The sequence below is a fragment of the Poecilia formosa genome, unplaced genomic scaffold (genome assembly GCF_000485575.1).
Source record: "Poecilia formosa unplaced genomic scaffold, Poecilia_formosa-5.1.2 Scaffold154, whole genome shotgun sequence".
NCBI lineage: Eukaryota > Metazoa > Chordata > Actinopteri > Cyprinodontiformes > Poeciliidae > Poecilia > Poecilia formosa.
Genome location: NW_006800093.1, coordinates 677,272 through 704,270, shown reverse-complemented (window position 1 = coordinate 704,270; position 26,999 = coordinate 677,272). Strand labels below are relative to the sequence as shown.

General features: G+C 40.0%; 1 long non-coding RNA gene across 3 annotated transcripts in view; it reads right to left on the bottom strand.

Annotated features, from left to right (window-relative positions):
- Positions 1-20,750, bottom strand: part of LOC107837589 (uncharacterized) — a 30,906-nt gene extending 10,156 nt beyond the window's left edge. Inside the window, exons 1-4 of one of the 3 annotated variants that reach the window (XR_001663625.1) lie at positions 20,653-20,750; positions 20,390-20,520; positions 11,534-11,703; positions 7,609-7,717 (exon numbers count right to left, since the gene is read on the bottom strand). This is a non-coding gene — a long non-coding RNA (uncharacterized LOC107837589). Of the gene's footprint in view, positions 1-7,604; positions 7,718-11,533; positions 11,704-20,389; positions 20,521-20,607 lie in introns of those variants that run through there. The other 2 variants (XR_001663623.1, XR_001663624.1) reach the window with 2 other exon arrangements.
- Between the last annotated feature and the right edge of the window lie 6,249 nt (positions 20,751-26,999).

Genomic DNA, 26,999 nt, shown 5'->3' with positions numbered 1-26,999 from the left:
ATGCGGACTCTGATGTGCCATTGTGACAGGACATTTTTCTCTTTTTCACGTAATTCTGTCTCCCATTGTCTGTTTTCTCCCTATTGATCTCCTCTGCCTCATTCTTCTGAAAGTCATTCATCTCTCTGGCTTGCGGTTTTTATGCTCACTCATGCTATTCTTTGTGCCTTCCTCTTTGTCTTTCCAGCTCGCTATCTTTTCCGTATCTCTCTCTTAATTTTCCAGTGTGTTTGTGTCACGTTATCTACCTCGTCCGTCAGCTCTCTCCTGCTCTTTTGCAAATTCTAATTGGAAATCCTTTTTTTCTTTTTAATCCTACTCTTTGTCTGCTTTCTTCCTTATGTGTTGTTTGCCTCCTACTTGCTTTTCCCCAATCCATCCTTCCATTCCTTCCTATATTTATAAGGGATTGTCTTTTCCTCTTTTGTGTGCTCTGACAGGCCTCTTCCTCTCATTGATAATGATGGAAGTGTCAGCCTCACTCCATAGCGCCGCTGATATTTTTCCCACTGGAGACCCCACTGCTGCTGCAGCAGGCCTCACTATCCCTGAAATGGACAGACAGCCCTCCTCCCTCGCTCCCTTCTTTCTCGTCCTCACTTTCCTGGTTCCATCAGCTCTGCCAAGCTTCTGTGATTCAGCAGGGGAGCAGTTCAACAAGACTGGTTTGTTTTGGAGAGTGACTGGGCCCCCAGTTTCATAGAGATTAATGCTCACAAAGACTAGCATGACATTTATGTGGTGTGGAGCGGAGGGAAAGGAGAAGGAAGGGAAATGGCACGTTTTAATAGCGTTTGATCAAATGTGAACACGCTGTTGCTTCAGAGCATGGAAGTCAAAATAATATTAGATTAACGGAGAAAGCCGCAGTACATAAAACTAAAATTATGAAACATAAATAAATCTCAATTGGCCTTTTCATTGTTTTTCCAAGTGGGATATATTTTTATTTAATTTTTTTTTCCTGAAACATAAATAGCCCATAAAGTCTCAACCACTGAGAAAAGGAAGGCCCTGACCATGTATGGGATGGTGGCTGTCATGACACTTTTCATAAATCTGGCTTGATTTGTGAATGATTTGCTTTCCTCATTAAAACAACTGGAGAACTAACTGGGGAAGAAACATCCCAAAGCTGACGATTGGGAGATCCAACACAGTTCATACCACGGCCACAGCTAGTAGCTTTAGCTGGCACAACAGCCAGACCAGTGAGGCGACTAGATGTTTTTTTTTGTAAACATTAATTTGGATAAAGTTTATTTGATTAGGAAATGCCTTGTTGCTGCTAATAAGCTGTAGTAGCATTGTTTTTTTTTTAGTCAGTTAAATAGAACAAAACAAAAAACTCTATAGTGATCTGAATATTTTATCTTCAATTTTCACCGCTACGTGTGTAGCATTAGCTTGGAGTGAACTGCAACATTTGCCTGAAGGCTGCCAAAAGTTTTATATTTTAGTTTGCAGTTTTTTTCTGAAAAGTGTTTTTTTTTCCCCCACTGGGGTGAATTTTAGGAAGCTTGGACTCGCCGCTGATTGCTTTTAAATCTGTTTATATGTTCTGGTTTGATGTCATACAACCGTTTCTCTGATCTCCTGTGTGGATAAATTACTATCTAAATCTTAATTTTGTGCAACTGAAATCTGGGCTGACGACTTTGCTATCATTACTTTCATCTTGTTTGGCCATTGCCTTCTGTGTTGACGCCAGAGTTTGGAATTCCAGGTTTATCTCAATCGGTCTTCTTCACCTTTCAGTTTCCTTGTGCTACTTCTTTCCTTTCACGTTTTTAAACATAATTCTTCATTTGGACATGGAAATATCTGATGTGAACAACAAGCTAAACACAGCCAAACAGGGAAACAAAGTAGAGACTGATCATTTATCCTCTGACATTCAGAGAGACGCATTGGATCCATTCTTAAACGTTTCAAAATGTAGAACTTTCCCCCAGAAGCTGTAAAAAAGGAGTGTTTACTCTTTTCTTCTGTACAATAATCAACCAACCTTAGTGCAACAGAGGCTTCAGGAGGAGAAGTTGTCAATACAGGGCCAAATGAGAATAGATCTGAGAAGAATTAGAACATGCACACTGCACTCACCCCGCACCGAGGTCCATCAGTCTTCACATCCGTGTGATCAATGGGGCTCAGAGAGTTCAGCCGAGCTGCTATCCATTCTCATTACTGACACCGCTATCCTCCGCTGCTCGCTGCTTTCTGCTCATTGTCCGCCAAAGGCTGAAGGAATATGTGTTTCAGACATCTGTCGAAGTAGATTTGCGGTATCGTTGAAGGGGGGCTTTAAAGTTGCCATGCTGCTCACAGCGGGCGGCCTTTTGGCTCAACTCTGCAACTGTCTCCACGGAGGAATCGCAGTCGATCAAAATTTAAACCACCTTCAACATGAGCAAAACGAAGGAACCCTCAAATTTAGCTGACATTTTTACAGCTCTGGATTGGCTCTTCATTTTGAACTCCTCTAACACACAAACCAGTGGGGTGCACCTGTTATGTATGGTCATTTATTTGTCTCCTTTCCAGACCTCAGTGTTTCCATGTAGGTTGATCTTGGTGATTGATGCCAAAACAAAACAAAAAAAAAAAAACCCTGCTGTGTACCTCCTGTTCAGTACACAAACATAAACATGAAATTAATGAGTGATTAACATTTCTATTCAATTTGTCAAAGCTTAACACGTATGGTGCGGATAATTAAAATTCAATAATTCAAACTGTGGTTTGTGTTAAAAAGCAGTGTCCTGAACAAGGAGTGTTCAGAGGACATTGGTTATTTACAAATAACAATATTACTGCCGGTTTATAAGAGAAAGATTAGCATCTCTTTGATTAATAGCAAGGTGTCTGTTTACTGACCATCTTCCTGAATGTTTCTCTTCTTGAATAATAAATTTGATTTATGTAGTTACAAGGCTGGTGTGGTTGTAGCATTTTTTTTTTTTTTTACAACATTCTTTATAATAAAATGAAGTAATAACTGCTGGCAAATGAGAGGAAACCGCTACAGGACTTGAAAATCCTTCCAAAACATGCAGCAAGCATAATTGGCCTGACTTCTTTGGCCTCCTTTGCTTCCACTGTGAAGCCCTGTGGAGTTGAGATTAACGTCAAAAACAACAACAAAAAAAATTCTTCTTTAAAGTTTGTTCCCTTTGTTAAAGCTGGAGTTAAGTTTGCTTAGGTGAACCGTGTCTCTCCTTATATATTGTTTCCTGCTGATTTTATGAATTCCCTTGTGTCGCACAGAGAAATACCAGAAGCAGCATGTGTTTATATGTAGCAAATCAAAACTAAGGCCAACATTGTAAAAAGACACAAATTGTCACCTTCCTAAAATATTGGCCCAGGTCTTTTTTTTTTTTTTGCTTTTTTAAGTGCTATGACATTTTTGTCTAATTCATCTTTTGGCAAAAAGAGAGTATTTTTTTCTTTTCTTTTCTCTTTTTTTTGTCAAACTTCCTTTTTGCAAAAAGTGACTTGGGCCATTATTATAGGAAGGTGACAATATATAGAGTGGGATCTATAGTGCCTTTGCAGTTTTCCATATTCTGTCCTGCTACAACCACAATCTTGCACGTCTTTTATTTGAATTTTAAGTGCCAATATTTTATATTTTAAGAAAAATTGGCACATGGATCTGAATTTGTAAATACAACAAATACAGTTGATGGGAGGGTGGATTTAGCTAAATGCAGGGCAAAACTAGAGGACATTTTATGAGAGGATCAAAAATACTTCTGACTGAACTTTAGGTTCACCTTCAGGTTTTCAGATTTGAGTTTGTAAAAAAAAAAGAGGTGAAAATCATGTACTTTCCTATCACCTCAAAATTATGAGCTTCTTTGGGTTTGTTCTTGACATAAAATCCTAAAGCAAACATTGCAGCTTGTCATTGAGACAGATGAGACAAAACATTAAAAGTGTGAAAGTGGAAAAGTATTCATCCAGATTCTTTTCATAGGTGTTCCACATTGGTCAGGTTCAATGTTCAGAGGTAAATACAATGTTTTCACAGTTTTTGTTCATCTATTAACAATTCATAATCCCCCTCTCCCCCGTTGATTCTGAGTAGGAGCTTGTCTTGTCATAACGTGATACATTTCGTCTCGCCTTAGTCGAGTTAGTGTGGAATTTTAAATACCCGAGCTCGTTTGTCTTGGTTGAGTTACAGATCATTATAATTATGTCAACTAAAATTCCCTCTCGGGCTTTTACAAACGGCTCCATTGTGAGTTGGAACTAGCGTGGAAGCAAAGGAGGGATCAGGGTAATGAGATTGAAAGAATACATCATTTTTCCACAAACACATCAGAGTGCTGTTGTCATGTTTGCAGCTAATTGTTTTAGGAGAGGTAGTTACATGAAGCCTTTTATAGGACAGTGTTTTCTTATTCCTAGTGCTTTTATGGCACCAGAAACATTTTATTTGAGGTGAAAAAAAAATATTAGCCTGACAGATGGCATGGTCCTTGGGGCTTTGTGGGGAACTTAGTCATGCTGAAGGCTGTGGGAATGCTCAAGACTGAGCTATCTCTTTCTCTGAAAACTTTTCTGGGGTGCGGTTGCTCAGCACACAAGTATACGTTGACCTTTAAAGCACAGCTTTTCCTGTGATTCATATCTTATCCACGGTGCACCTGTGAATAAGGCCAGTATCATTTTTCACCGGGGAGAAAGAGGAAGTGATGAAACATTGCATCTGGCCACTTCGAGGAAAACAAAGCATGGAAGCCCGGAGCAACGATACCCCCGTCTGTTTTCATGTAAATAAGTTAAAGGAGAGCGACAAGAATTCAACTTTTGCTAATCCCAAGTGTACAGTTATGAGTGAGAACCGACCTCAAGACTGGGAAGGCGATACACAGAGTTTGATGAATGCCAAATGTGAACTGCTGAAAATGGGAGCAGTTTCACAAGAGGCTGCATTAAAGCACAGCGTGTCTTTGGTTTCCACTGGTGCTCATAAGGGGACGGGGTTGCATTCGATTCATTCATACCCGAGTGTCACATCGTGGACCGCGCAGGTTACTGATGGCTGTGGTAGTGAAGCAGTCTCGCATCATGGCTGACTGGTGTGACACTAATGTAGACTGTAGCTGCTAATGGGGCCGCTGGGACTTTCCACCGTGCGCAACATCAATCAGGGTCCTCAACACGCTCCCTCAAATAGTCCTCCTCACTCACTCAACACACAGCAGATGTCCCCTTCTGATCCTCCAGCACACACAAGAAGTAATGCCAAATGCATGCTAAAGATGCTGCTTTGTGGGAGTGGGGAAAAAAAAAACCAAGGTGCTAGGTGTGTCTGCGTGAACTAGTCGGTGTTTTTCAATGAAAACTCAGTTAATAAATTTGTCTTCAATTAGGTTGTTTAATATTAATGCGAGAGGCCAGATCTTAGAAACTTTTATTCTTCACATCAAGTGAATTATAAAGAAACGGGTGATACTAATCACTGAGTTTAAGGATGAGCTGGATAGTTTCCATACAAATTCTATCTTGTAGCAAATTAAAAGTTTGCCCAGTTTCCACTGCGACTTGGCTGATGCTTAGTGCAGGATCTCTTTTCTACGTCATCCTTCCCTGAATCAAGGAAGCAACAAAGAAAACTCATTTTCCAGCCTGCTGTGCCTTGCAACTGTATCCATACTATTCAAGCATGCCTACGTCCACCAGGTGGAAGCAATGTTTGAGTAGCAGAACGTACTTAAAAAAATATGTAAATGAAGATGGACAATAACATAATGGAGGTTGACGAAGTTCTATCTTATGAATCGGATTACCTTTTAAAAAAAATGAGTTTGCTTTCTGCATTTCTTGAATGTTTCCCAACGTGTTGTCCTCCAGAAATTTTAAGTAGATATTAGAAATTGCAAATTGACAACATTTTGCTGTAGGAATACATTTTTTGTCAAAATACTTGAGTTGCTCCTTTGCAGTTTGCTGACATATTACTTTGTGTGGGCCTTGCTAACATTGAGCACGAGTTGTGTTAAATGACCTTGATTTTCTGGGCTTTTTAAAATTTGCCGTCTGCCTGTAGAGAACGTGAACAAAGTTTTTCAGTCCGTGTTGGTCACGCTTCCAAATATTCAGCAATTAAAGTCGGAGGAACGGGAATGCCTAAGACATTTTACTGCTGGCAAAGATGTCATGGCCCTCCTCTCCACAGGGTTGTTTATAGTCCACCCGCTTTCTGGCAGGCTTCATCAAGCTGGTGCATTGCGTATGTCGAGGCCAAACGTTAGCGTTCGGGTAAAATCAGATCCAGCCATTAAAAACTTTAAACGAAGTCCATGCCTCCAGCCAGCAAACATTTCTCAATAGGGATTGCAGAACTGCTACAGCAAACCTCAAAAACTTTGGGTTTAAGTTAGTGGTTTTATAATCACCAACTTAGAGGTTGGTATTGCCTATAGATGTTACATTTTTCACATACCCGTTTAAAAAAAAAAGAAAAAAAAAAAGCAAACTGTTACACAATTCACCATTCTTCTGTTATTGGTTTGTCAAATAAAATGTAATTAAGCTTTAGAGTTTAGTCGCAATGTGATGAAGTGTGATGAGGTCTAAGGGCTATGAATACAAGAAAAATATTCAAACTACACGTCTTCTCTACTGTCAGCCCATGTTTGCGTACAGCAAGCGGTCGTTCCAAAGTCTGTGATTCAAAGTAATTATCTGGACTTCCCTTGGTAGATTAATTGATATTTATTGGAGTTGCTTCATCAGTTCAATTTGATTTCATTCCACTGCCAAGTTGATTTTAGATTTTGTGTAATTAAATCTGAATGTAATTTTGATGTATTGTAATAATTCGAATTTGTCTGAATCCATTTCGGCCTTTAACATATATTTTTTTCCTACAGTGCCTCGTCGTACTGCAGTGTTCCACCGAAGGACGGATCCTGTCTACTGTGGCCCCTAGAGGCCATAGCAGAAAGATCACCTTCACATGTGAAGCCATACGTTCCTCAGACTTAGTTGAGATGTCACTTTTTTTCTTTTTTTTCCCTTTGCCTTTTACCTCGGGCCTCTGGTCATGTGCTGAATCGACACAGCGGTGTCTGTTGGAGCGCAGCATTGATCCCCCACCCCCAGTCAGGACGTCCTCAGGGAAAAAGAGCTATATGCTTAGAGCAGCAATGCTCCTCTTGTACTGAAAAATGCTGAGACAGAGAGGGGATGCGCTGATCTGTGTAAGATATAAACCTGAACGCTGTATGATGGGAGTGATAGATTGTAACCTTTTGGTAAAGTTTCAAGGAGTTACTGTGGGTACATTAGTCTTGTGGTTTTAGAAAGTAGGTACTGTACTTGTATCTTGACCACCAAAGCGCTGCTTACACCTGAATCTCAGTAAACCTCAGTTAGCAGGTTTCAGTAAAAACCTCTTGTCCAGGTTTTTCCTTTTATTTACACGCGTTCAGCACATGATCCTCCTTTTGTGTGCATTTATGTTCTCATTTCCTACTTTTCCACAGTGACACTGGCGCACAGCTTTATGATTTCCCACTTTTTTGTAGTCAGCCCCTCCCCCCCTGTAGCCTGTGAATAGGGTAATTATGGACCCTGTAGAGTAATTACCAGAGCTCGAGTTGTTTAATTACGGCCTTCTCGAGAGCTGTCTGATGCCAGTGACAGCAGAGGCGCCACTCGCTGATGGAACGGTTTCATCCTCTTGACTAGAGCAGCCCTGTGAGGGACGGAGAGAGGAGACGTGGTAATAGAGTGAGGAGGCGTGAGTGGGAGGGATTGCAGGGAGTTAAATTGAGTGGGAGAGAGGTAACAGTAAAGCGAAAGTTCACAGTTTGATAAATGTACATGTCTGCAACGGTGAGGGAAGGTTGCCAGCAAGGAGTTTGCCTTTGAACAAGACATACGGCGCCTTGCAAAAAGTCTTTATGCCCTGGATATTTGAAAAGATTCCTCTGATGTTAAGACCACCAACATCAATTGGTTTTGTTGTGACGTGACGGCATATACATTAGTGATGCACCTGCACCCCAAGGCCCTGCATGTGTGATGGAGTGGATGGAGGGAGGTGGCCTGGGATGGGGAAGGAAGGACCCGGGGGGGATGAATAGATAAATGCATTCCACTCTATTTCAGACAAATTTGAAAACCCTGTATTCATCCTCTACGTCACATTTATGGACTATAATATACACATCTTATAAAATACATTGTTGTGTGGTTGTATACATTCCCATAATACTCGCAGGGAGAAATTTTACATGATGCCTGCTTGTTGTTCTGCTTGCTTCTGAATGTTAGCAAAAAAAACAAAAACAAAAAAAAAAACGTTTAAAGACTCACATGAACACATGACGAGAAGAAGAAAAATCGTTTGTTCATCTCTTTCGACGAGCTATGACGGCCATCCTGGTCCTCAACAGTTGAAGGACCTGTGGACCTGAAGATTTGTGGGGCAAAGGGCAGGGAGGTCAATCTCCAAACTAGGGGAAAGGAATTCAACCCGGCAGCTTGACATTCCCCCTCACCGGGAAGATGATTCTGTCTGCGTGCCGTTTCCGGACAATCCTGAAATGGTGCATGGTGAGAAGTTTCCTGCCACCCACTGACGATAATTCAAACATCCCCACCTCTCAGATTCATATCTTCCCCCGGAGGTCATGACACGTGTTTTTGTTTTTCATTCGGATGGAATTCAGTTCTGGGTAACTCCATCCCGATGGAAATTGTCTACTGGACACATTTGCATGCATGTTTACCAAACATAAGCCTTTCCAAAGTTTTCATCTTTTTAACTCGTGATTGAGACCGAGCTTTGGCGGCGCAACGACCTGTTAAACCTTTGTTCGAATTCCAGAGTCGCATGCGAGCCATGTTTGTTTTACCAATGCATCAGAGCTGCTCGTAACTCAAAACAACAGATGAAGATGTGAGTGCAGAAGCTATTTCCTGACGAATGTGACGATTGACAGCAACCTCTTGACTTCTTGAACCTTGACCCGTCCATGTTTGTCAATTGTAGAACAGCTTTAATGGCTATAACCCTTACTTTCTACATGCATTTATATGAAGTTTTGAGCAGATGTCAGCCTTGCAACAAGCTCAATGACCTACATGTGTTGCAATGAACGGTCATCAAACAGAGAAGCTGCAGCTTTGTGAACAGTTGTGGCTATCTGTGATATTCAGCATGGTGTCTGACAGATGTTAAAGCATGGCAGTGGAGGGCTGCAGGGGATAAATGGTGATAGATGAACCAGCTGCCTTCTTGGACTGATGTACTGCAGCAAGAGAGGATTTTAACTTTTCCAGACCTCAGTGATGTCCGACTACGGCCGTGTCATTTTCAAAACCTTAATCATGTTTCTCCGTTTACATCTTATTAAAGATATATTTGATTTTAGATGGTGCACATTAATTCTTTGTTCGTAATATGAGTTGTGAGATAAAATATGTCCAGTGTTTTGAGGGGTGCGAATGGTGAATAATTAAGAGACATACAGTCTTGTGACTAAGAGTTTTGCTTTCTTTTGTTCCGTTTCCTTCTTTGTCACACTTAAGCTTTTAGCTTTTTGTTTCTATTTCGTTGTTTTTCATGTTTCGGGATCTGTCACGTTAGAAATGCATTAACGCTCTCTGCTGAGTTCAACTGCCTCAATCACTCGAACTAACGAGCTTTTTTTGAGCTGTCCCTTTGATTGGCCGACAATAAACAACATATAATTAGTTTCCTGCCAAGCATAGTTACTCTTTCAGCACCGATGTTCCCACACAGAAATAACTCCACTGCATTTAGAATGAACTTAGTGTGCCAGCATGTTTGCTTCCCGGTCACCTGGCAGACCTAGTTGTCTTATCTTGATGATGCCACATAATCTTGTGGCATCATCAAGATCTCACAATCTTGTGATATCACAAGATTGTGAGAACCACTGAATTTCTGCAACGGTTGTTGCAGCTTTTCCAGTGACAACTATGAATGAACTTCCCTGCATCCCATATCTGTGGGTCTTCACTCCAATTAGTGAGAAAAAAAGCAACCGAGAACTAAGACAAACTCAGTCTTAGGAGTGTGAGAGAGAAACAAACGATGGTGTTTGATCTTTGCGGGCAACGGCATCACGAAACTTTCAGTGAGACTTGTTATCGTCAGAATAGATTTCAGGCTCAACTCCTCCACCTGAGTGGCCTCGTCATTTGGCTCGCCATCTTATCAGAAGACTGAAGTAATGTCAGCACTCCTCTCTTCTCGCTGTAACGAGAGCCAGGGCAAGTTGTTCTGTTAGAAATAAGACTGTTCATTGATTGAACTGGAGACCGTAGATCGATGATATTCTCTAGTGTGAAGACTGAAAATGCTGGGTACGATTTTAGAGAAAATAAAGATAAAATATAAAGTCATCTCTGTGGATTCTGAAATGTTTCCAGTGTCACATGAGGGTGTGGGTAATGTGGTTGGCTGCCAGAGTCTGCTTTTTAATTGGCTCCCCTGTGTTGATCATTGCAGCGTTCTCTCCCGGACTCCTGAAGCAGCAGTCTACTGCAATACTTTTGCCTATTAGGACTGACAGTTTTGCATCCATTGCTTACTGTGGTCAATTCCTCATCCTTCTGTCTTAGGACAAGCTCTCAGACATCTTTGCTGCTTTCAATTTTTTTCTTCTGCTCTGTTGTCTGTTTCCAGGTGCTTTGTGTAACATATGCAGAATACCATTAACCTGTCTCCTGGTCTCCGTCAATTACAACAGCGCCCGTCCATTGTGCGGCACGTCACTTTTTCCAAACACCTTTAGCGGAGATGAAAAAGCCACCTGACCTCTGAAAGCAAAGCTTTGCAGTCGCTGTGATCGCTCTACCATTTGCGGCCCTCCCCACGGTTTTGCGTTTGCCCCCACGTTTCACAGCTTCAGACGCTCTCGCTGAGATCAAACCCTCAAAGTCCTGACCCCCTGCTGAGACTCCCTCTGGAAGTGCTAATGACCCTGTTTGTCTGAGGAGCTACCCGCTCTTCTTCCCATGTGCGAGCCCTCTTCCCCTGCCCCGGATCCGTCCTCTTTAATAGTGATTGCTTTGCCACTTGTGCGCTTCTCGTATGACCTTAGAAGGCGGAAGACAGCTGAACTTTCACTGCAGGTCATCGTGTTTGGTGGGAGAGAAGTGCTCGGCCAGTTGCGGGGGGCAGGAGGGGAACCGAGAGGGCAAACACCTGCTGACTTGCCACTGACATAGGTGTTGACGTGTCGTGCAGTTTCGATTTCTACAACAGTTTTTAAGGCCATAGTCTCTTGTTAAGATTAGGCTAGGAAAGATTTTCTTTGGACGACTCGATAGACCTGCAAGTTGTAAATGCTGTCAGCATTAGGACTGTTAAATGTTAGTAGTGGGATGTTCACACCCTGAAAATAAATGAAATATTCAGTGTAAATCAATCCTCAAATAGAAAAAGACAAAGAAACCAATTGGACCATTTCCATCTGGCAGTGGTTCAGCAATAAAAACAACGGAGGAATCTGAAACGAGAGCTGCGGCTACATACCTGGTGTTTTTCAGTGTTGCGTTCTTCTGGGTCAGCGGTTAGGATCACAGAGAGATCATCTGAACCGTGACGATACATTTCTGGGCTTGAATCACCTCTATGTTATCCAAGAGACATGAATCTTGCAGTCCACCACTCTGTCGGCTTTGGGCTCCAATTTACAATGAACCCTGCAAGTAATTTGGAGATAAGCATTTTCAGTGGCCCCTGAGAGTGGCTACACATTGTTCCTTGCAAAACTACTTTTAATTGTTCAGGTTGTTACTAGATTTGGGGGAGCTGGCAGGGATGTGTGTGGTCAGTCAATTAAGGGTATTGGTTTTGAGGTCCGTTTTTTTTTTTTTTTTTTTTTGCAGTATGTTTAATGATTCTAGCTTAAAAAAAAGCAACAACAAGAGTCCTACTGAATAAATCTTAATACTGAAATGGAAACAGTGAAGCCATATCCAGCCGTTTCAATTGCTCCCACAGATGATGTTTGCTTCTTCCATTTCAGTATTAAAATTTTTCACCTCTTATATCCTGTGTGCAGTACATTTGAACTCTTTACGTGGCATTTTATCAACCCCAGCTGAAAGTTTAGACCTTGAGGGGTTGGTCAACACTGAGTTCAGTCCAATTGTGGAAAATTATCTTACCTTTGACAACACATGCAGCATTTAAAGTTTAAAATCATGTTATGTACTGTGGCTTGCAAACGTATGAAAGTATGTATACCCCTCTTAATGTTATTTTTTTTCTTTTTTGCAAAAGCTTTATAGGATTTTGTTAAGATTGGATTTTGCAGACCAACACAAACTACTGTACAGTTGTGAAGTGGATGGATTTATTCATCCTGTTTTCAAAATCTGAGGGAAAAACTGGAAAGTGTGGTGTACACTTTTGCTCAGCATCGTTTGTGTTGGAGCAGGTTCTGAATTGAATTTAGGTCTGGACTTTAACTGGAAGTAACACTTTTATATGATTTGATGTAGCTCTAGCTGTGCGTTTAGGGTAGAGATTAAAATATTTCTTGTTTTTAATAGCTATTCATTTATGTAGCCCCATTCAGCCTTCTATTAACGCTAAGAATCTTTTCTGTCTGAACTACAGAACAGCATCCCCACAGCACCACTAAGAATTATACACACAGCGCTTTGCATGTAGGCCAAAAAATTCAGTTGTGGTCTCGGTTGTACATTTACTCGACTACTTACTGTCTTTCATAGCACTTTTTTTTTCCTTTGGCCTTCTCGCCACTCTTTCATAAAAAAAAAAACAGACTTAACTGTTTACACTGAACTGTTTTCTCTCAACAACTGGGTGAAATTTGGCTGTTTCTGCAGCTTCGCTTCTATAACACATTAAATAATGTGTAGTTAATAAATGCCAACAATATTTGTCTTCATAATTAACTTGGACATTATTTACTGTCCCATTAAATTAAAGATGGTGGTGACACTAATGCGTTTGATTTAAGAAATATTTTCATCTTAATTTTCATGATTGAACATTTTCTTAAAAATCAAAACCAGTAATGCAAAGGCTATTTGGTCTTTATATTTGAAAAAAAAAATCCAATTTATTAGCATTACGTGAAATCAATTATTTCATGCATTTATTTCTTAGCAGTTATCTAAATATCTACTTCCAAAATGTACTCGTAACATTTTTGCGGATGTTTTTATGTGAGGGCAGAGCTACTATTAAAAAACCAGTCGTTCCTTTTTTTATCATCCCTCAGCATAATTCACAAGCAGTCACACAGTGGTCCGTATAAACTTGCGAGGAATCCACAATGAGCACAAAGACATTATTTTGGGCGCAGAAGGGTAGGTTAGAAATCAGAAAACCAGTGACTGGAATGTTTCTTGGCAGATGGTCTGATTGTGCTGTAAGCGGCTGCTTGTGAATGAGTCAAACCCACTCCGTGGTGCCTGAGAAAAAGTACCTGTGAGAAACTGGCCGGCTACTCTTCTAGCCTGCTGTCTGATTAGTCAAGAGTCCGACATAAGTGCTTCAGATGCTTGTGGTTTTCATTTTAAGGCCTTGACAAGAATCCAGATAATCTTGTGGCGGTCTGAGAATAACTTCTCCGCTATGTGAAATCTGCAGAGGCAGAGACAGCCGATTGTAGATTTCCTGCTCTGTGTGTAATTAACCAATCACAGTCAGTGATGAGCCATGGAAAGAGTAAACACTTTCCTTTTTACAACAATGGAACTTCTAAGAGTCTAATTCTCAGATGGTTCCCTCTTGTCAGGATGTTTTTCATCTAATTCCAGACCCAAATCACTTTGACATGGTGATTATTTCATGCTTGATGTATAATTAGATGAAAAGTTGACCTTTAACACATTCGTGTGGTTGCTAAATTTAAACTGGAAAATGTGACTTCAGGTTTCTAGTGCATATTTGATTACTTTAAATATTATGTGATGCTCAACATATATGTTTGCAGAAACAAATTTGAAGCTGTTTTTTTTATTTTATTTTAAAAATCTCAAAGCAATGATTGAATGCCAGAGACACTGTTTTGAAAATGTACAAAATAATAACTGACTAAAAGCGAGATTACGCGCTCCAAATGTATATATGGACTCATAACATGGTTAAATGGTAAATATAGCTACATCACAACAGTTTCAGCGTCAGGTTATTTTCTCAATTAATTTGGCATTTCATCTTATTGTCACGATTTAAAAAAAAGAAAGCTGGTTTGTTTGATAGAAAATAAAATGGATATTACATTTTACCCAGAAATAATACATTTGTTCGGTTTTCTTTTGCTTCTCTGGAGAGGTTTCATGAGTTTCAAATGTTAGTCAGACTTTACAGCTAGTACCTGGTGCCTTTGTTTTATTGAAATCTGCGGCAATTTGTTTACTCTCATGACCGTTTCAACTTCGAACAAACCTCAATGGATTAATTCATCGTCACCAAAGACCTCTATTTCCTACTTCAAAATTCTACAAAATATTTTTTATATCAAAGCGGATGTGATACAAGGAAATGATCTACCAATTGATGAGAGCAAAAAGGGTGAAATTTGTAAATCCATCTTCCATCTCCAGCAAATAGTCTTTCTAAATTTGATATTGAATAAATATAAACCTTGTTGCGGCAACGGATAGACCCCATTACAGCTGGAATCAATAAGATGTAACCAAGGAATCTGATGCATGGCACAGAGAGAACGTCAATGAGTTTCAAACATTCTATAATTACTCTCCAGCATGTAAAAATAAGTGCCTGCAGTCCTTATTCTGTTTTGATTGCCGGTGTTGTAAAGCGATTGATGGTGCCTGCAGAGCGACTGCTGCCTCTTAAACAAAATTAGGTTACAGACTGAAAATGTGAGGATGAGCTTCTGAGGGCAAACTGGAGACCCTAGATAGTGACTCCAAAGAAATTACTTGGGTGGGGAATTTCAACTACATGTGACCCTTCAGACCATTATTCTTATCATTTGCAGATTTTATGGCTCTTTAGGTGTCTTCATGGCAAGATTTTCCTCATGCACTGTTGCAGCCTGACTGGAGATTGGCGCAATGAAAGTCAGATCCTATGAGTCCAAGGCGGTTGGGATCCAATCTTGCATATTCAGAAGACAATGAATAGACAGATAGGTAGGTAGAAAGAAACCATGATCATTATGAAAAACAGTATTTTTTTAATCTGATTTGTTCTGAGATTTGAGGTTAATTTGTCCTAAAATCTTGGATTTATGCGTCGTTGTTGTTGTACTGTGTGTACTGTATTTTCCGAAAAGGGGTAATTCAGGGCTGAATGATGGGGCACGCCTAAATTTTGTCATCACATTACTCATCACAAATTCCCAATATGGTCCTATAACCTTGGGCGGTATCAGAAAGCACAATGCTATGATCTATTTTGTGGTCAGGCTGTTTAACAGTAAACTGCTTTGGCTGTTTAGTTTTACAATAAACAGAAAAAAGAAGAGGTCAGCTAAGACTTTTTATTATTATTACTACTATTATTTTTAATAATGTAGCCCACTAACTTACCACTAACTAACCATAGTAGCAAAATGCCCCCAAACGTCTAACAGGTCTGGGTGATTTCAGACATGGTTCTGCTGTGGATATTTGAACAGAAACCTTTTAGAAGCCAAGTGCAACATCTTCTGGGAATCATTCCATGACCCCACAGTGTGAGAGCTGGATATTGTTAAGGAGACAAAAATCAAAACCCAATTTAAGGCTCGATTTGTTTTACTTCAAGAGAGCCTCATTCTTTGCTGGAGGTCCAAATTGTTTGCATTTTACCATTGGAGACCCTTGTTGGAGTTTGTTGTAGCTGTACAGCAGTATAACGTCTCTTCCTGAGGGACACTTATTGAGTTTGAAAAAGGGCAGGTTAAGCCTGCGGTATCTGAACATGTCTAATGGACCTGCAGGAGTCCCTAAGGGGAAGTTGGCAACTACGGGTCAAAACAGGGTTATGTTTACTCAGTGGATGTTGAAGCGTGCCGAAAGCCACGTGATTTCTTTCTTTCTTGTCCCCCTTAACTCCAGCCACCTATTCTGTGTCTTTCGGTCTGAAGGACTGTACACCAGACCGATGCCACATCTGGATGCAATTCCCCAGCAAGCTGACACTGAGATATTTGAATGAAACTCTTAAAGCAATGAGAAGTGGGACAATTTTAATACGGCCATAATGGAAGGACAATAAAATGGTAAAACAAAACTGCTGTTTTCTATTTCTATTTATTTATTTTATTTCTTGCTATGTAGTGTGGCATCTGTGAGGTCTAAGCAACTGCGTGAACTGCGAGCTGAAGATTTAAACAAATCCGATATATTTACATGGATATTTGTAGTCTTATGGGAATAGGTGGGGAGAGCTAAACTTCATAGTTGAGGCCTGTTTTAAAGTCGGCAGTCACATTTTATTAAATCCAGCTAGATTTTGCAGTACCTGCCAATGGTTAACTGTGTGTTTTGAGTAATTCACTTGGGGAAATAGTTTGCTATGGCAAAATCAATAAATGGCTTTGTATTTTGACAAAAAGCAAAGGTGAGACACGTTTTCCATGCAGCAGTCTTGACTGGGGCTCGCAATAAAAAAATATACATATATCACTGCCAATTATTCATCATGTAAAAGTATTAGACTTTTATTGGAAAACTTGCTTAAGATTTTTCAATAGTTGGAAGGTAACAAAAAATGCCAATGTGTCCTTAATTAAAACTTATGTGGCACTTTAGATACAATTTATATCCCTGCGTAAAAGTTTTATATTTTTCCACACTTGTGCCTGTAATCCTGGATTAATTCCAGAGATTTCTGTTTTAAATATAGCAAATTAGGGAGACGAATAGCAATCGGTTTAAGTGCAATACGGAGATGAAAATGAAAAGAGAACAATACACAAATTGTACCATACATGACACATCATTCACGCCAAGCTGAACATAAAGAAATAATGCTAATGTGGCAGTGTTTTACAAAAAGATGTTTCCATTTTGGAAAGAATGACAATTATGTTGGTATCTGGACTCATTTTACATGGAAACTGACTGGGTGTTAATTAGAAGGTGTCTGAACAATATCCACATGGACAATTTGTTTGTAGACATCTAAAAGCTAAAGTTGGGGTATAAACTTGAACAAATGTGGTGACACCAGCAGGGATCAAACTGGGGTCTCCTCAAATTACAAGCATCTTAAACAGATGAGCTTCAGAAATACCTCATTCTCCGCATATAATGGACGATTCAACACGCTTTTATCCATTCCAGTTCCACTTTCACTCCAATCAAATCGCTGACTTCTTTGAACAAATACAAATTACTCTATTCTCCTTGAGTGTCTTGAGTACGAATTAGAGTGATAACTACAATCGCTCACAAGTGCTGCCACTTCACGCTAGTTCTGGTTGGAAATGAATATCCTCCTGTGCGTGATATTCTAATCAATTAACATAGCAGATGACCGAGAGTGACTCGAGGACAAAGCAATGCTGGTTTTCAGTGAAACTGTAACATTTTTGTTGCAATTCAGCCGCTTTTTTACTCGTCACCAGTGATGGGAGTCTCTGTCGCTAGCACCTTTTCAATCCAGTTGTCATAGTGGAACGTTGGGGGTGGGTGGGGGGTGTTTCACACAATTTGTAGCAGGAACATACCCTGACATCTTCGACCCCACTGCAACTTTTTTAATCAAAGATTAAAAAAATAAAAATAAAAATACATATTTGGCAATAATTAAAGATTGTTCTAGGGAAATGTCTGCTTTCCCACCATATCAATACACATGCATACCATTAGTTTCACTTCTGTTAAATGTTCATGCGTGTACCTTTGTGTGTGTTTGAGTGCACAATATAAGGACGAGAGTGTTCAACCCCCAGCGGTCCACTGGGATTTACAAGGTATCATGTTCTGGTTTTGTGATCCGGTGTAAGAAGTGCCTGACCTGCTAAGACAGCTAGAAAAATCAAAGCCAGCTGGGAGATGTCACTCATTGTTTATGAAAATTTATCTCTGACTCAAACTGATTACGTGAACGCCATCAAGCAGAGGAACGTTGGTGACGGGAAAGGATTCAGTGGTCTAAAACTGACTGAGATGAATTGGATGAACATATGGGGGGGAAAATGGAATAGAAACTGTGGGAGAAGGACAAGTTTTATTCTTTTTCCTCTGATATTTGAGATCACAGGATTTTTGGCGCAACAGAAATCCAGTGGAATTTGTTGATTTTTTTTTTTTCCAAATAAGATCATTTCATGAAGCTTCATGACTTTGTGGGCTGAACATTCTTTGGCAAAGTTTTCTTTTTATAAATTAGAATATTTTTGAATCAAATTGCTCTATTTTCTGTTTCCATGCAGACATGCAACCGAAATGAACTTGAAGTAAACAAAATCTAGACATTATAGGTTGGGGTAGCGGAGCAGCTTCTGCCACCGGCTGCCGTACACAGCTTTAAAAAAAAAAATAAAAATACTGAAAGATGCATTGCGACTGTCCGAAATTAACCAAAGCCATTGAGACTGACTTTTACATCAATCATCCTTAAGTTTAATATTTCCTCTTGCGCCACTAGAAATGTTTGGTATTGCTTGGTATCCAACAAAATCTAAAACAGTTGAGGAATAACTGGCCAAATGTTCAGCAAACTACTTCAGAAAGCTTGTGGAAGGACACCAAAAAAAAGTTTACACAGTTTAAACGGTTGTACAGTTTGAAAGGCAATTCTGCAAAGGAAATGTTTGCAAAAACTTCAGTCTGATTTATTGTCAGTGAGTGAGGAAACTGAGATTGTTTTTCATAGAGAATATCAGATTTAACCTGTATTTAAAAATACTTTCCAGTTAAAAAAAGAAAAGAAAGAAATTCTGATTTGCCTTTTATCTCCCCATAGTCGGGCTCATTAGTTCATTAGCTAAGAGGTCAGGGGTTCCTATCAGAGCATTTCCTTCAGGTTTCCTCTTCATCTTGTCCAGACCTGAATGTTATGAGCTCTGTCACATTCACAGACAGCAGAAGTCTGGGACCCTCGTCCCAATCTGCCCATCATCTCTCAAAGGAATTCCACTAATGAGGCTCTATAGAGAACAGATGCAGCGAGGGCAGCCTGGGCAAGAACAACCTGCCACAGTCACTTAATGATCACTCACACCGGCACTTATGTCACCAGTGGCGTTTTGGACGGATGGTTTGCGTGCGTTTGAGAGCGATGATTTCTGTTTTCGTGGGTCCTCCGACCGTGTCCGTGACTAATTCTACAGTTCAACTCACCAAGTGTGTCAGTTGTTGTTCTCTTTCATGACTCATTTGATTAGCTTATTTTTCCACCTCTTTTCAGACGTCGCAACGCATTTTAAACCTGCTCGTATGAACCCTTCTTGGCTGTGAAGCCTTTTAAAGGACGACCCTTTGTAGCAAGTAAATTCGTCGACGTTTTTGTTCGTATCGGAGAAAAAAAATAAAAAATAAAAAAGATCCCCTCAGCTCGACGTCTCGAATTTCAGATACGGGTGTCGTTGTCCAGAACTCTCTGTCCACTCTTTGAAAGGGGGCTGACGTGGTTTATTGTTACAGTGCGGAAGTGATATCAGATGTGATGCTTCCAAATGCCAAGAACAATGCCCAGAACATGCCTCTAATCACACATGGCCACTGTTCAGATACACACACGTGCACTCTGCATGCTCTTGGGAAAACGGGCTCGTTCCAACCCTCCTTAGGTTTCAGGCCTCGGCTTCAATCACCGCTGTAAATGTTAGGACATGTTTGTGTTTGTGCAATTGTCCAGCGTATACGTCAGTGCCCCATGTTGTTTGCATGAAGTGCGGTTAGAAAGGATTAAAGGGCCAGTTCATGAAAACAAGACGAGGCGGCCAAGAGCAAACAAAGAAATAAAAGGAGTGGAGTCTGTGCCAAGCACTCTCAAACGGTAAAGAGTTGTTTGAGAAGAGAAATTCTTGCGGAGTGAACGTACCTGAGCTTCGCTTCTTTCACTATCGAGTGGTCTTTAGGATAAGCTTTTGTTTTTATGAAGCATCACAGCAGTTAGTACACGTGTTGACTTTTTATAAAAGATTATGTGAATATAAAGGGAGACGTTAGCTCTTTAACTGAAGTGCAAAGCATTTTATCCAGACATTGCTTTGAAAGGCCTTTATCTCTTTCAGCTGGATCTTGCCCTTCTCTCATTTAACTCCTCACTCTAACCTTTTTCCTCTCAATTTTTCCCTGATTGACCTTCCTTTTCTCCTTTTTTTTCCCCCCAGTCTTCTACCTTACAAACCTCCCTTTCATGCCTGTCCAGACAAGATACATGTTCCAGGCAATAGTAATGAGCACACATACCAGTTGTTGGTACCTATCAGCTCACACTTACCTCAGTCCTGGATCAGACCGCAGATGTAACACAAAACAGAAACAACATGCTAACTCCAACCGGATGCCGAGTTCTTCTCTTCAAATTCCTTCCTGGCACAGAATCGGTAAAAGCCCACAATGAGATTCCAGCTGAGAAAATAAAGATTTGGAAACTTCAGCTGATAAACACTTTGAAACAGTGATGCTGTTAATTGTCTTTCTTGATTTCATGTTTACCTGTTTTAAAATAAACCTTCTATTTTTATTTTATTTTGCACTCACTTGCCTCTTTATTAGGTGCACCTTTTCAGTTGCATGTGAACCAAAATAGCAAGTTAGCCAATCACATGGTTACAACTCAATGCATTAAGGCATTTTTTTAAAGTTCATGCTGAGCATCAGAACAGATGAAATAGGGGAGCAAATGTGACATGGTTGTTAGACAGACTTGTTTGTTGGACAGAAGTCTTGTTGCTAACTATACCTAGCTTTCTATTGCGGACCAAAGTATCTGAGGATTATTTCCGACACCTTTTTATTCAGAACTCAAAGAGGTGTCAGGAGTGTGTCCAATGTGGCTTATGAAAAGGCTAGTTGTTACATTCACATATATTTTTTTTCTTGGTCTTTTCAGAGTCTGTGTTATTCATTTAATGACCCAAGTTTGAAATTTGTTGCAACTTGCATGAGCGCTTGGCTATATAAAAAAAAAATGAGTCCATTCCCACCTTAATTGGCTTAACCAGTAAAGTTCATCTTTAATAATCTGTCCCTGTCCAAAAGTGCTTACATGTGAACATGTGAAAATATTATATTATGGTGCATTGGTCTCTGTCTCCATTGTTGCCTAATGCTAACTTGCTCTACATGTTTGATGGAAAATTACAAGATCACTAAAGAGACCAAGAGTCCAGTAAGAACAAAGTAACATGACAATTAATGTTTTAACGTAATCCTTAGTAAAGGTGAACAAATAAGACCAGTTCCTCCTAATTAGCTTGCTGTTAAATCCCCCCGGATGTTACTTCAGGACTATGTCGATGACTGACGGCTTACATGTACACTTTCAAGCTGTCTAGTCAGCACATTTGTTTATTAAGAGTCTGCAAGTGTGTACCGATTCTTAACAGCTCTGTAATCATATTGATTGGCCTGCAGGTCTCAGGACCTTGATCGATTAAGTCATGAATAAGAAGCATCTCTTTGTAAGAGGGATTATGGTTCAAACAACTTCTGAATTTTAGTGTTTGGAGTTGGCTAGTTGAATAACTATTAACTTTGTGGTAGACTGGTCCGAGGACTGGAATTGACTGGCTTCAGAACAATGAGCTCCATACCAAGAAGCTTTGGCTCCAGCGTTTTGGTTGGACAATCGAAGACGAGCTGAGAGGAAATGAAGGAATTAGTTTCAGAGGATTGAGTTATCTAAGAATTAAATTACACTATTGATTTTGATTAAAGAACCGTGCCTTATGCGAGTGTAAAAATTAGGGGCAATTCTTTAGGTCAGCTTGTGCAGCCTGTGCTTTGTCAGTGCGGTTTTCATATTTGTTTCTGTCTATCTCTGTTACCATAGAAGATGCCAGTGTATTGGTTACACTAAAATACTTTGTATATATTTTCATGAAGCTTAAGACGGGAACAGTAGGTATGTGTTGTCTTGCTGCGTCAACACTTAATATGTATATACATTTTTGGGAGTGGGGGGTTTATAAAAATGAAACTTCCTTTAAATCTGGAAGTCTTTTCAGGTCCACATATATTGAAAACGTACTTTTGCTTATTGTTCTGTCAAAAAAAAGTATAAGTTGATTCAGCCATTTTCAAACCATTCCACAAATTCTCAATTAGATTTAGGCCTGGACTTTGACTTGCCATTCTGACATCTGAATATGCTTTCACTGAAACCTGCTGGAATGTGATCCTCTGCCCCAGTCTCATGTCTTTCGGAGGATCTTAAAAATTTGTTTCTCTAAATTTCCCTGCAGCCCTCCATCTTTCCATCAATCCTGAGTATCTTCTCAGTCCCTGTGGACAGAAAGCATTCGTCCACAGGTGGGATTGTTGTGTTCTTGTGGTTGATGTACAGTGACCTATCAGACTGTAAAAGCTTGTGATATTTTGTAGCTGAACCCTGCTTTGAAATTTAAATTGACCTGTCCAATTTGTTCCTTTATCTTGATGATGCTGTTTGTCACAAATTTTCTGTAGCAAATCTTAGTCCTTTACAGATCAGCTGTATTTTTACTTCTAAATTTGATTTGACTTCCAAAGGCCATTTATTGGACTGGGTTTTATTAAGAAATATTAGAGTATGAGGGGCTCAAGGTAAATAGTTGCCACAATTTTTAGATTTTGTTTTTGTTGGTGTTAAATATAGTTGTACTGGTTGTTATATGATTTTGAAAAAGTTCTTGGAGTATTAATGATTTCCCAAGTCAATGTGTGTAGGTAGCTGTAAGACTCTACAGACTGGGCTACTTAATTCTAAAGGTCTTGCCTGGTCCTTAAAGCGTTAACAGATATTCTTAACATTTGAATAGACTTACTGTCATCAAATAACTTATTCTACTTCCCAAAAGTCTTTAAAGTGCTCCCCTCTCAAATCATACAGGTGAAAAAGATATCCTTGTCTGCAGGAGAGGCGGGAAAGGAGACGAGGTATTTCTGAATTTGTCAAAGAGTATTAATAGACCGTCTCCTTGGGTTTCTAATCTTCAAAGGTCTGACCTAGACGCTTTTGTGTTTTCGTTAGAGAAAAATTAGTGTCTGCGAATGTTCCCACTTCTGTGTCCGGTTTCGTGTTTCTGCCCAGTATGAAACACACCTTGTGGCTCGACATGAACATTGCGACGGTGCAAATGCAAGGTTACTCCGATCGGAGGCAGATCAAATCTCACCATGTTATTAGGTGGCATGCATTACACTCTTGACATATGTTGATTGTACAGAAAGACAGATTTTTATCAAAGTCCCGCTTTTAATATGGGAAGCTGGAATGCCATCAATGTGCCCTTTGTGTTCTCCCCCACCCATAGAGAGCTCGCATGGAATATCCTATCAGTTTCATAGGAAGTTCACTTTGGATGATTTTGACAATGTGCTGAAGCAACAGATAGACCAAGTTATAATCTTTTTTGATCATAACTATAGCTGTACAGCAGCTAAATGTTTCCCTTGAAAGGACATATGGAATATTATAATGAAGTGTTATGCGTCTTGCCCCTCAAATCTGCAACCTTTGCAAAGTGTTGGTCCATTTGACTTCAAGTACCAGTAATTGAGTTCGAGTCAAAATGATAAATGTCTTGAGAAGAATGATGAAACAGCACCTTATGACCTTTGGGATTATTCAAGCCAACCTCTGCTCAACTTTTAAGCAGGACGCAAGTCAAGAAACCACGCGTCTTTTGCTTTCACCGTAAACCAGTTGACCTCAGCAGTAATACAGATAACAGCAGGGTAATGCTAGTATTGAGGCGGTTTGGGATGTAGGCATTGAGAGGAGAGCCAGGCGAACAGAAAAGTGCTTGGCTGGAGCATGGGAATCAATGGCTTGGTAGACAGAAGGCCAATGCAATCAGGGAGCCGATTGAGGCAAACTCTAACCCTGCTGAGCCAGCACCAGAGAAGAGGGAGAGAGTCATTTGGTGCTGGGTGCCTTCTACTTGTCCTCTGCTCAGCAAATACTATCCTGCAAGCACAATAAAGCTACAAGCAATATTATAAGCATTACAGTTTGTCCCACAATTAATCTCGGTCAAGCACACGTTCCCTCATGTAGACTTACATTCTTACTCTCAAACCTCTCTGCCTTTCCATGGTTATTAATAAGAGCCACTGAGACAGAGATGGATGAGATCCATTTTGATTTCAGTGCAGTTTTATTTGTTATGAAAAAAAAAATGGCTGTGGAAGATAACTTGATGTGTGCAGAAAATAAATGGAAAAGAAGAAGGGGAAAAAAAACTGCTCGTGAAGGAGAAAAACGCTGCAGTGTTTGCAGGTTGAGGTCACTCGCGACGCTACGCAGAGCAGAAACCTCTGCCCACAGTATGTATGTAATTCTGCTTGTTAAAAGCTGTGACATTACTCCTGTGGATTTCCTGGATCACTTATTAACATCAGCACGTTCACTCCCACCATCGATGTGAAAACAGCGTTTCGGCACCGCACGGAAAGTCTGGAAACGGCACCTGACGGAGAGATCCATTTCACACTCAGCCACGAAATGACACTTTGATTTGTTTTTTTTTTTTGTTTTTTGTTTTTTCATCTGAGTTTTCGTTTAAGGGTGGTCCAGTCAGGAGCAGTGAGGTCATTACTTTTATTCAGGCCCAATGAAAGCACCGATTGTGTGGTTATTGTAGACCACAGACAGTGGTAGTTACTGTAAAATCAGCCGAAGCCTAAGCAGCTTCGAGCTCAGAACGAGCAAAATGGCTAATTTGCCCCCCCCACATCGTTTAGAATAATACAACACTGTTTTCGTTGTAAGTTGTCTTCTGACTGGCTAATGTGCTGACATGCTGTTTCTTTGTTCAGCCTTTGCTTGGGTCTTGTCATCTGGCCTCATTGTGCAGACGGCCTCTTGTTGTTTTTCCCTTTTTATTTTATGAGCTATAGATGTATGTGACCTTAAAAAAATAATAATAATAATTGCGTGCACATGGAGAATATCCGTGGTTTGGGCTAACGCCATTAGCCCGGACAGGGAAAGCCATTGTTGTTTTGACATTTGCGGTGGAAATTTGAATTTATGAGAACAAGTTGTAAGACAGATAACCTATAGACGCACAAAGAGTTGCACTCTAGATTTAGCCAGCGTGCCGTTTTCTTCAAACATGACACTTTGAAACGGGGAACTCTGACATTACCAGCAGTGAGGTCTCATAAAGCAGTTTTATTGCTTTCTCTCATAACAGGATATTGCTAAAACTTTTAAAGTTGGTGGTCATAATTACAGTTTTATTGCCTAAGTGGAAGTGGGATTTCCACAGTTAGACCATTTCCCGTTAGCAATATTTGAAGGTTTTTTTTTTTTTTTTTACATTAATTCATAAATTATTTCAGCAGGTGGTAATTAATGTGTCACAATACTTAGCAGCTACTGAGAAATTGGTGGACGCACAAAGAACTTTCCTGTAAATCCTATGAAAAGTCCCTGAAAACCTCCCATCAGTCAGCACTTCAATTTCAGATTTCTGAAATTGAAGTTCAAAAGTGTTAAATCTAGAAACTAGTGGCCATGAGCAAGACGCTAAACTTCAACGACGTTTGAGGATGGGCGATGATCAGTGCCTTCTTGTTGTAAAAAGGATGAACAAAACAAATGTTACTGTAATAAATTGTTGGTATCATGGATGCCTTTACTTCCTCTCTTAATAAATTAACAGAGATTGCCTGACTAATTTATCAGTTTATACTTGATCAAAAATAGCTGTGGTATTCTTCATTTTAAGCACTAAGCTAAATTTGTGTTTTGTTTATACATTTAAATCTATCAAAATGAAAATAACAGTAAGCTAATGTCTTAATTATATCTGATAAATGGGATAGCTCATGAAATATCAAACCTCAGTGTATTCCAATATGCCATATTATGCATTTTTGATTTACATTTTCAACTGGTACATTGCAGTATTACTCGCGTTTATCATACCGCCAGAATCGAATAGTGGCCAACACCTAATTGTAATTCGTGTAAAACATTTGACTTCTGATTACATTAAAAGGAATGACATGTTTTGAAGGAAGAAAAATCAATCATCACCTCAAAAAGTAAGTTAATGCCATTTAAATTCACATGAAGTGCCAGAGAAGGACACTCTAAGGTGTTTGGGCTAATCCTCTGATAGGGTTTACTCAAAGTGCTTTACAAGTCCCTGTTCCCCTCACAGGTCCTTTTCTAAACTAAACAATTTACAACTGCCAGATGGTGGCCATCCAGGAACCTGTGTCCATCCACTGACAATGACTGATCTAATCAGTCATGTGTGCACATATTTAGTGGCTGCAGCAATTATCAGACACTTTTTCTTTCTACATAGAACATATGTGGAAAGCAATATATGCTTACGTAGAATACATGCTATTGTTAGAAAGCAATAACCCGGCATATGCTGGGAAGCATATGCCGGGTTTGTTGGCCAGCTGAGCAATATGAAAGCATGTTTTGCTAACTCCGCTCTGGTCATTCCTCTCCAGGGATTGGAAGTGGAAAGTGAATGCTGCCAGTTCAAACATTGGGCTATGACAACTGCTTTCAGCAGCATCTCATCTCACGAACTTATTAGCGAAGATGCCAGCGCCTAAGTGCAGACAGAGCGGTCAGGCGCACGGGAGTTTAAACACAGGGTGAAGTGTACGACGGTGGGGGAAATTTGTGCTTGGAAGCGTAGACAAAACCTTTGACAAACGCCGCCTTATCGTGTGTCAGAAACCCCAATTTGACAAGCAAGTAAACACAAAGTCGTGGGTAAAACCAAGTAACCTCAAACTACTCCTGCTTCTTTCATGGGAGATAAGTAGCAACCCAGAACGACACATTCTTCCATTTGGTCAGTTATTCCTCCCCACATTTACAAAAGCAGGAGTTTTGGCAGTTTTCTGGCCTAATGGTGTTTGTT